Genomic DNA, 11647 nt, shown 5'->3' with positions numbered 1-11647 from the left:
TTCAAGTGAAGTAACAAAATTTTTTTTGAATGGCTGTGGACTTTAAAGTTCTGCCTTTATGCAGAGTATCTAGACAAGGAAGCCAGCAGTAGTATGCTTCTCTGCTGCCCCCTAGTGTCTGAACCTGTCACACCAGGTACAGCATTTAACCTCTAGTTTTCATGCAACAGTCCCATGTGGCAGCAGAAACTTTTGCCTTCAGTGAATATGAAACAAAGGGGGTTTACTGTTTGAGAAGCAGATGAAAAACAACGTGTAGCTTGTAGCTTGTCCCATGGGATGAGCTAAATCTGCCTCCTGACTCCCCACAGAGCGGAGCTGACATACGCTTCTGTTTGAACCACTGTGTTGTCAGATTCTATACAATGCAAATCGAATCAAGTTCATGACAAAAAGAGCTGGATGTTCACAACTGCATATACACAGAAATTTTAAACGCATCGGGATCCTGCTTTGAACTCCTAACCCTCCTGAGCTATGGATTTCTGTAGTGTGAGCGTTTCTATGATGATGATAAAAGGGGACAAACAAGTACAGAGAAGCCTTTGTGAGTGAGTACGCGTTTCACGTCAAACCAGTTTAACATGATGAAAGTGCTCCCAAAACACATATATACAAGACAAAGCTAATATGGAGAAAGTCAAACAGACATGCTGCTTCATAAACATGAATAATGTAGATTATATATCTCATAGGATGCCACAGCCAGGCTGTGAATAACAGAAAATGTAGTAACCTTTATGAATACTGGATGTGCGGTAACACCATTCTGAAACGGATGCATGAAAATAAATGAGACATCAGAAGTAAGCAACACAAGGACACACTGATGTCTCTGAGGATGGCTCATCCATGGTGTGAATTCCTGGACATGTCATCTCCCATAATGCAAATCTTTGCTGTCCTTAGAATAACATATATGACCATTACTTAAACAAAAATGTCAAATCTGGCTTAGTAATATTTTTCAGTTCAATAGAAAAATTATCCACCCATCCATTATAATCCTCCACATTGTTTATACCAATGGGGGTTGCAGGGGGGCTGGAGCCAATCCCAGCTGTCATTGGTGAGAGGAAGGATACGCCCTGGCCTGGTTGCCACAGTGGCTGACACAGAGACAAACAGTGAGGCAAACTCGCACTTACCCCTACAGGCAATTTAGAGTCACCAATTAGCCTAATGAGCATGTCTTTGTACTGTGGGTGGAAGCCAGAGTACCCAGAGAGAACCCACGCATGCCTGGGGAGGACATGCAAACTCCACACAGGAAGACCCTGTCTCACTAAGAAGGGAACCTTGTTGCTGTGAGGCAATAGCGCTAACAACTGCACTGCTGTGCAGGACACTGAAATATTAACTGTGGATATAAGGGATTTGTGGCAAATTTTTTAATCGACACTGAAGAGCTTAAAGCTCCTGTGAAGACTCTGTTGGTTTGGGTTAATTTTGCACCCTTTGTGCTGATCTTGTCCTGTACATGTGGTGATGGACTAGCCATCTGAAATTTAAGCAAATGGTCAAATATGGTGCTCATTTAGGCTTTAGAATGGTTCATCATTCCACTGATTTGAAAAATGTATGACAAATATATATAAAAATGCTGATAATACAATTTTTCAGAATAATCTTTTATATATAATTTTTTGTTTTATTAAGCCAAAAATGTACAAGTATCACTTTGTCGTCAGATATTTATTTCTAAAACAGATTTTTTAAAAATGTAAGACAAACAGCTAGATGATGCCTGTATGCAACCACAGGTGGGAGGTTTCCCTGCCTATTTTGGAGATCTAAGCCCTAAATCAAGCATATACTAGTGCATCTCAAAAATTAGAATATCATGAAAAAGTTCAATATTTTTTGTCACTCTTTTCTGAAAGTGAAACCCATATATTATATAGACTTGTACACATAGAGTGAAATATTTCAAGCCTTTATTTCTTGAAATATTGACTGACTGTGGACTTCAGAAAACACAGTGGACCAACACCAGCAGATGCCATGGCAGCCCAAATCATCACTGACTGTGGAAACTTCACTCTGGACTTCAAGCAACATGGATTCTGTGCCTCTCCACTCTTCCTCCAGACTCTGGGACATTCTAGGTCCCAGAGTCTGGAGGAAACTTTAAGTTCAATGGCAAAATTGTGTTGTTATGCTATGCTGTTGTGATCAGTTTGAGTTTGTAGAAAATGGATGCAGAAACACACATAAAGCTCTTTATGAGCTGCTGAAAGCAATGGGAATGGAAAGAGAGCAAAGGCTTTATAAAAATTACTGTAATTATTATTATCATTATTATTTAACCACCTCAAACCAGCATGCAGAACTAGAGACTGGGTGGGGCTTTCTGTAGGGGTCTGGTACACACAGGTCATTTGGCCTCAGTCTGATTTCTGCACTGGGCACTCATCACATCTCTCTGTGCTTGTGTGATTGAGAGACGCTCCTGTGAGGCTCACACTTGGAAAAGAACAGCATAACAATCGGGCCGTTCCTGATAACAATCCCCAGTTGAGAAAACAAATAGATACGTTTGTTTTTTGTTTTTAGTTATCTGTTAAGTATCTCACAGCATAAATCGCTACTACGCAAGGAATGAGTTTAACATTGGGGGGGACACATATTGGAAACCTGACGGATCTGTAAATAGTTTGAGCAGAAATATATTTTAAATTAACTACACTGCAAAACATTCACAAAATGCTATGTGATCTTTCACTCTTTCTTCTTTTTTCAAATGTTTCTTGGAAAATCAGTGCTGTGCACACCTATATAAATGCATGTATAAAATCTGTATGTATATGTTTGATGATCTTAAGATGTGGGCAAACCACCCAGAAAAATCACTTCTCCCTCTTCCTCTTGAACAAAATGGCTTGAGTCTTTAATCAAAGCATAATGACTATGAGCTGTCAAGGTACAGCTCCTGGGCACCAAGGTGGCTCATTTTAAACTAAACAGGAAAAAAATCCACTTATGTGTCACTATGGAGTAGATTTTCACCATATAAATGTGCAGAACACTAGTGGGGTGTTCTAGTGCAGCTGATAACCTAATCACAACCTAACCCAAACCTTACAGTACTGTGGAAATAATGAAATAATCAGTCCTCACCTGTTCTCCTTTCTGAATCTATTATTATCAATAATGTGATTTTTAACCCTTACCTCACACAGCTGGTGCACAGGGTTTAACTTCAGTCATAACTTCTAACTCTCCTCAGAAATAACCCTAAAATCAGCTGCTGTGCTCGGCTCAGGACAGGATGAGATTATGAGTCAACCAACACATTTCCTCTGTTTGGATTCAATACTACGGACACACCCTGCGCCAACACACACGCAAATGGGCCCACAAACACACACAACTAAATGATGTAGACTGCTTCCACAGTTCACAGCACACAGGCCCACGTTAGTAGCTGTGGGACAGCTCACATGACAGAATTAACCTACTTCAGGCGTCACTGAATGATCTGCTGACAGCTTGTTTTTATCTCAAAATAAAGCTATAAATGCATCCAAACATAATTACGGGGAGCGGAAATAAAGAGCTCATGTTAAGGCACGGCGGCCAAATTTATAATAAAACATGGTCTTACCTTAATAGTGTGAACCGCTGTCTGTTTCTCTCAGGTCTGTCCTGTTAGTCCTAATTCAGGTACCCAGTGATAGCAGCCTGCTAGCGGATATTGCTATCTCTTATCCAGACGGTAACTCACTGTCGGCATGCAGGTGCATCAGCTGTTGTTCCAGTGTCGCGACTGCTGCTGATGACTCCGGAGTCACAGCTGTTTCTATCTTTTGCCTTCACAAATGTCCGTTTGTCCATTTCGTTAGCTGAAATTAACTCTTGCTGCTAACGATAACTTTGAAAACAGCGCTTGATTATCCGTGATTGGTGGGGTGTTTACCGATATGATGCTTTTGCGCACAAGTCCGAATGTGATAGGCTATTTGGAAATGACAATTTTTTTTGTTTAGTCTGCTACTACCTACTCCTGCCCAGGCTCATTTGCATATTAAACGGTGATTGGGTGTTTCCTGGGGGGAGGGTCTATGCTGACTGCAGACACACATAGCCGCCCGGCACACAGCAGGGAGCAGAGGGGAGAGCACGTGGAGGAAGCTTGTGTCCTTTTCTGCGGATTTGATTTGAGGGGGCAAGGCATTTACTGAGGGGGCGTTGCCCCCTTTTGCCCCTGCGTATAGCCGGCCCCGCTTGTGAAGCTCCCATAAGTTCATGAATCAGCATTGTTTGACCATCCTCTTAAGGTTGCGCTCATACCTGTTGGTTGTGCATCTTTTCTTACCATACTTTCCCTTCCAGTCACCTTTTAGAGAATATGCTTTTATACAGCCTCTGAGAACCACCTGCCTTTTGAGCGGTGACCTTCTGTAGCTTACCCTCTTTGTAAAGGGTGTCAGAGATTGTCCTCTGGACAACAGTCAAGTCAGCAGTCTTCCCAATGATTGCAGTTGTGTGTACTGAACCAGAATGAGAGAATAGAGGCTCAGGAAACCTTCGCAAATAAGACTTTTCCACAGTATTCTATTTGGAGATTTGTATTTTAGGTTTTTGTGAGCTGTAAGCTGTAATCATTAAGATTCAGACAAAAAAAGGCTTGCAATGTTTCAGCTTGTATGGGATATAAAAGTTGAAATTTTACATTATATTCTATTTTTTTAGATGCATCTATATATATTGTTTAGCAAAAATATTAGCAAGAATAATTTACTGCTCCAGCAGGTTACAAATGTCACAAGTCAACTACAGTAAAACAAGAGCTAGAGAGGTATGATAAACAAAGAAACTCTATTATAAAAATAATACAAGCATATCTGTACAATTGTTAATGCATCATTATGTAAAGGAATCCCAGCAAACCAGACAGTGGTATACCAAGCAGATTGACTTTATTTGTATCTTCCACAATAATTAATTGTCATCATCATCGCCAGGATCGCATCAGTTAACATTGTTATTGCCACAAGCTCCATTACCTTCACTGTCACCCTCCATTCAAATGAAATAATTACATTATCTTAAAGAGGCCAGTGACAACAGCTAGAAATCTGGTGTGATATTGACAATCTCATTATCAGTTACATATTAATTAGCTTAAATACTGAGGACATTTTGCTTAACGGTGCTTGAACAGAAAGCCCATTCCCGGCTGTACACATCACTGTGTAAGACAATAATGCATTGTATGTGACATTATTGTTTGAGCGCCATAAAGGCTGCATGTACATAACAACTACATTGCGTTAACAATTCATTTGTTTGACAGCTTACAGGTAATCCAGCAGCATGAAATATTCAGCGGGAAAGAAAAGGTGTCTGAGGTTGGAAAAGGCAGAGCGAAGGCTCAGGCTTTTATAGCTGTACTGTCATATGGTGATCCTCGACTAACAATCAGCTCAGAATGCATGTTTTAGTAAGGATTCAGCCATTTATTCTGATCACTTTAGTCATCATTTTGGTACTATAATTTTTTCAGTCCAAAAGGTGATGGTCTACAAAACACAGCTGCTCATTACTGCAGTGGGAAAAGGCTGCACTACATAAATACTTAAATATAAAAACAGTGTGTGCCCCCCCCCCAAAAACAATTCTACAACATTAATAAAAATGAAAGGGGACTATTTAATGCACGCTAATTCACATTAAAGTGTCTGAGGTCAGATGTCATTTGTGTTTTTGTTTAATTTTACTCAATAGATATTCATCTATGGAAACTTTTTGACTTTATTTTGAATGTGAAATGCCAAAATGGCTCATATGCTGTGTCTGAAACATATTTACAAGTTCTATTATTAGTTAGTTGGAGGTATTCACACCAGACTTTACAAATTCTTCTGGGAAATCAAAAATGCAGCTGGAGTTCCTGCAATTTTAAGTCAAACCAAATCTGATCATGTTTTTTTACAGTGTTGTACAAACTCGGTATGACGACTCGACTCCTCCCATGACCACAAGAGAAACAGCAACAGTATTGACAACAATACATCGGTCATAATTGCAAGAGCATTTATAAGATAGTCAAGTGATGATGTCGATAAAAATGTGGAAACAGGAGCGAGATTTCTGTGCTCACACAAAACAGACAAACTGTATGTTGGCAAACTTTGGGCACAAGAGAAATGTGTATTTAAGAGTGGTCTTTTCAAAATAAGATGTTGATCAAAACCATCTTCCTCTCTGTTAGTTTATTAAAGCCAGACAGTGGAAATGGGGGCTCAGCTCATTTCTAGAACTGAGGCTCCTGTCGCTTATGTGGATATAAGTTCAGAAAGCTGCAAAGCAACAAAAACAAGTCCAGCAAGGATGAGCAATATTGCTTTGCAACACATTCAGTCGGAAAATAACAAGAGCAGTGGAGGCTTAGAGGGTAAATGCACAATCACTTTACAATGCACTGCACTCTGCAGGTTTCAGCTTGCAGGTCCGCCAGGTGCTTGATCAGCGATGTGACATCACAGCATGTGTGACGTCGCTGATTCAGGTGGGTGCACATGTGAAACATGCTCAGGTTTCAACCCACGGAGAGCGTCTAAGCAGCTTTTGTCTTACCCTGTCTGATTCACATCTCAGAGCCACACAGCTCTGTGTTGTTTCAATGTATAAGGCCTTGCTGCCACCTAGTGGACAAAAACAAAACCTGTCCACATTAACCAAACGGAACTTTTGACACATTCTGGATGGAGTTGCACCTCAGCAATTCAGATAAAGTACAAATTACATATAAACCTGTGCATTGTTAGATCATGTGTTTACGTATCATTTGACAGATGTATGCTTTTGCTCCCATGTAACCCCCCCCCCCCCTTTCACCAACACCTTGTGTGCATTCGCCTGTATCAGCTGCTACCGTCTATGTGCAATAGTGTAAGCACAGGCATCGCTCTGTGATCTTTTTTTATTTTTTAATACATATATTTTTTTTGCTTTGGCATGTAAATGGGATCTTATGAAAGAGCTTGTGTTGACACAGGAATGCAGCATTCACTGAAATCCTGAGCTAAAGACTTGGCAACGTCGGACACAAAAGGCAACATAGCAGGTCTGCATCATGCTTTCGGTTTGTGAGTGTGCATGTTTGTGTGAAGACCCTGCGTTTGTGGAGCTATGATGGGTATTGGATTAATGTCACTACAGTCTATAATAAGCTGTTATAATGGCTGCTTTACTGCTGTGGCTTAACATGCAAGCAAGCATGAGTGTTTGTGTAAGACATCATGGGCACAGAGTTCTCCTTGTACACCTGAAGTGGCTTAGGATACACTTCTGACTCACTCTGAGATCATTAAACATCGTGTAAATATCCAGTCACTTACACATATGATTAAAACACACTTGTCTGTTAGAAATAAAATGACCTAAACCTGCAAATAAATACAAGTGAGTCCAGGCACCTAAGCTTGAAGATAAGGCTCCTAGACCCAAAGCAAAGTCTTTACAAAAGTTAAACAAAACAAGGTTGAGTTTAAAAAGGCATTTGGATATTAGACATCACTTAAAAATCCTGAAATAATGTCTACTCAAGAATTCAGATGATAGAAGAGTAGTGTTTTGTTGTTCTGGTGGCATTTATAGATGTAGAAGTTTCAGATTCTAATAGGAGCCCAACACTCTTGATTCCACTTGAAGTGACTGGCTGAGTATATGAGAAAACAACACACTTAACAGAAACTTCAAAAACTTTTTTTGTACAATTGCACAAGTAACAAATCGAGTGATTGTACATTAGTGAAAGCAACACTTTGCAATGCAAACAAACAGAAGTGTGGTCAGTGCTTTTTAGTGCTTCTTTTGTTAAGGGACAATTAATGGAGACACTTTTATCCACAAGTCCACAAAGAGACTGAGATAATGATAAAGAGCTGTAAAAATAATTGTCTTTAATCTCACATTTTCACCCTTTTTCCTTCCAATCAAGTCCACTTCTCCAGTCACATAGAAACACCCGTTCTTGTTACTGTTTATTTTCCTCCATGAGTTACTTTGTCCATTAGCTTCCATGTGCCCAGTTCAGCTGGATGTCCCCCAAAGCTACAGAAGACTCTTGAGCTGGAATCAGTGTATGTGAATGTGTGTCAGTGCATTTGTCTCTTGCACCAAACCAGGTCAGCACTCGTGCTCTACTTTATCTCCCAGAAAGTCTCATTGAAAAAGGTTCCCTGCTGTCTCTGCTGAATCCAGGTTTAAGTGTTCGTACTTTTGTGTGCATACGTCCATTTATTCCATCACTGATGAGGTGTGACAAGCATGGTAGTTTCTCTGTTTAAGGAGAACCTCCTTAAGAAAGAGAAGTCTGTTCTTTGTCGTGTGCTTTTCAGTGTCATGTCCGATATAAGCAGATAGAGAACGAGGGAGACCTTCCAACATCACAAAGTGGCTGAAGTGACCTTTAAAGGGCACTATGTGAGGAAGGGTTCATCTAACTACTCTAACTGTAGCAGGTTTAGTGTGCTATGTTTAAATATATGTACCAAAGCACTCATGGTTGGGTTGGCTGTTCCTCTCCTTGGACTCAGAAAGCAGGACAAAGTCGATCCTTGTCCATGATCGTACACATTTAAATTGTCAAAATATTTCCCATCATGGATCACTGCCTTTTGGCACTGCATTTTGCAATGGCAGACATATTGGCTACATAGCTATTAGATGTTCCTGCACATTAGCTGTTATAAGGTGACATGCATCTTTATGCCGGGGATCTGTTTTACATAAAAGCCCTTTTTACACAAACACTGCACTCCTGAAAATTTCTAGATGTTTTCTGGGTGCATGTGTGAAAGCAGCTTTTTCCTGCCAATGCCTTTGTAAATTTCTTAGAATTAGGGGTAAGCCCCCTGCGGCGTATAGACTGCCAGTATAATGTTATGCATCGTCTGAAATGTGTAAACACACAGAGGCAGAGTGGTGGAGGAAAGTATTTGTGGCCACGAGGTGCCAGTGAGTTGCAATTTGTCACTCCCACTGTGTGGTCACACACTTTACTTCTCTTGCCTCTGCATCCCTGTAAGCTAATGTGAATTCACACATTAGGGTTCCAATATTATTCTGTTGCAGATATAATTTAAAGCCCAGTTCAAACAAAAGTTTGTGACACAATGAGACCGATGTAGAATGTCACTGATGACGACTGCAGCTGAATAAGAAACCGAGAAAGGAAATCTTGTTTTGATGGGCTATGAATGCCAACAAATGTTCAAAACAGAATTTGCATTTCTACAATCACGTTTCAAATTTAGAAAATTAGTGCATCCATCTATTTTTCAACTTTTCAAAAGAAAACTTCAGCCTGATAAACACTCCAGTCCCTTCCATCAGCTGCACAAGTTAAAGTCCCTGTAAAGTGATTTAAAAAATGTATTTTACATTTGTTGTACAACAGGCACCTGTGTTATGAACCACCAGGCCAAATTTCAGTCATGAAAACATCTCTAAGTTTATAAAATAAAGCTTTAAAATCATGAAAAAAGAGGCACTTTCTCTGCTCTAGGATGCTGTGAGCATGTCAGTTGAATGTGTCGAAGCCACACAGAATTTCAAGAAAGAAAATCCCCTACATTTTTAAAAAAAGCTACAACCTGAATGAAGGTCTTCTCTGTCTGCTGTGTGGATTGTAGCTCTCTTTGAGCCACCAGAGAATCAATTACATTTATGTCATAACAGACAAATAGTTTGGTAACTAAAAGGATTTCATTTTTCATCCTGCATTCCACCTCAGGAATTCCTAGTAATTCATTTGAAGTGAAGTTATGTCTCTCTCCCATTTATGAGACATCAAGTTGCGGCTAAAAACACTCCATTTCCTGTTGCTTTCCAAAATAAAAATCTCCAATGTTGATTAGAATGGGAGGCTTTGATTGTGACAGACTTGACCGCACATAAGGCCATGTCTAGAATCCGATACTTACCGATCTTTGGCACTGCAACGATATGAGGGATTTAACTGTTGCTGCTTTGAGAGAGACAAAGCTCCAGCCCTCGTTTAATCATCCAGGACTAAAGACAAGTGAAATATGGATTAAAACACATGTTTAGCAGGTAAGATGTTTGCTCCTACTGCATCTGATTCAAACAAAAATAGATGAGCACTCCAGCAATTAGCCTGTCACAAATCTCTCTGTTAGAATGCTTTTACTGGCCCATAGACCCATGGAGCTGGGAAACTTGGCAAATTTCAACTAACAACAGACTGTATTGAGATGAACTGTTTGATGATTTTATATTGTTGTAGCATTAGGGGGCAGGGTCCTGTGACATCATGGGGCGCTATCTTTGCCCTGCCCAAATTAAACCTCGCTACGAAAGTGATCTGATGGTCTAAAAATTAGCCACACATAGATCCCAGCATTTTATGTTTTAAAGCAACCTTATTCTAACATTTCTAGCATGTTTAGACACAAATTTTGAATTTCACATAACAGAGACTTTAAAAGGAACCCTGCAAGAACTGACAAGTTCATCTTGTTGGATAGATATTTGTATCACATTCCCTATGAGCGTTTCTCTCCATTCCTACGCAGTAACTGCTGTTTCAGACAGTTTTTCTGCTTGCAGCTGTTGCTGCCATAACAGCTTTCACACCAGCCATAAGTTTGCTGCGTGTTAGCTTTGTCTCCCTGCTGTCAAAGCCCTGTCATTCCTTCTAAGTGTACCTCAATAAACCACAAGTGACTGGATTCAGCGTATAGTGGAAGCGTGCCAGAAGCCTTTCAAAATAAATGCAGTATGTACGAAGGGAATTTCTCCAAAGAAATGCTAAAATGGACTTTTACTTTGAAAAGCATAACCTGGAAGTGTTTTCGTACTGTGTTTACCTTTACCTGAACCGTGTGGAAACAGAGAGCTTCATAAAGAGTAGACGTTTAGGGAACAACTTTATTAAACAGACACATTTTAGCTCGTGGCCTTCATCTGGGTTATCAAGAAACGGATTTCAAACATTCTGCAGATGTGGACATAAATATTTACTAGATGTAGATGTAATATGGCTCTCTATCATTTTCCTGTTTAGATGGAAAGATAACCGCTCATGGTGCAAATAAAAAAAACAGGAGACCTCATATTCTCCAAGTGAGACGTGCAGCCTCTCTGAGATGCAGCCCTAACACTGGCTGCCAGTCTGAAACAGCGGTTACCGCATAGGAACAGCGAGGAGCACTGCTGAACTGTGACTTCACACTGCCAGCGCAGACCAAAACATGGCAGCGTCCTGGTGAGTTTATAAACTCAAATTTACTCAAAATGCAGATATCTAATGAGTTTTTTAGTTCCATACACATAAAAGAGATACATAAACCTATACACGATAACCTTGTCTGATCATGCAGTGTTCCTTTTAACAAGAGTACTATAATTCATCAGAAATTAAAGATTGTGGTAGCTAATTGTGTCCTTGGGGAAAAACCCCAAAGATATCTTAATTATAACAAGACTGAGCTAACAAAGCATTTCTGTGTTTATATGTGCTGTGAAATCTTGCTTGCTCTAACTTAATAAATAAATCACTCCAAGTTGAGTGACTGTGAGAGTCTTTGCTATGAAAACGATGCATCATCTCCTCCGGTTACAGCGGTGTGAACTCACAATATAGCAGAGCAGAAAAAGCTGTTTTATTTTGATT

The sequence above is a fragment of the Cheilinus undulatus genome, linkage group 22 (assembly GCF_018320785.1).
Source record: "Cheilinus undulatus linkage group 22, ASM1832078v1, whole genome shotgun sequence".
NCBI lineage: Eukaryota > Metazoa > Chordata > Actinopteri > Labriformes > Labridae > Cheilinus > Cheilinus undulatus.
Note: the sequence above shows the minus strand (reverse complement) of the source record.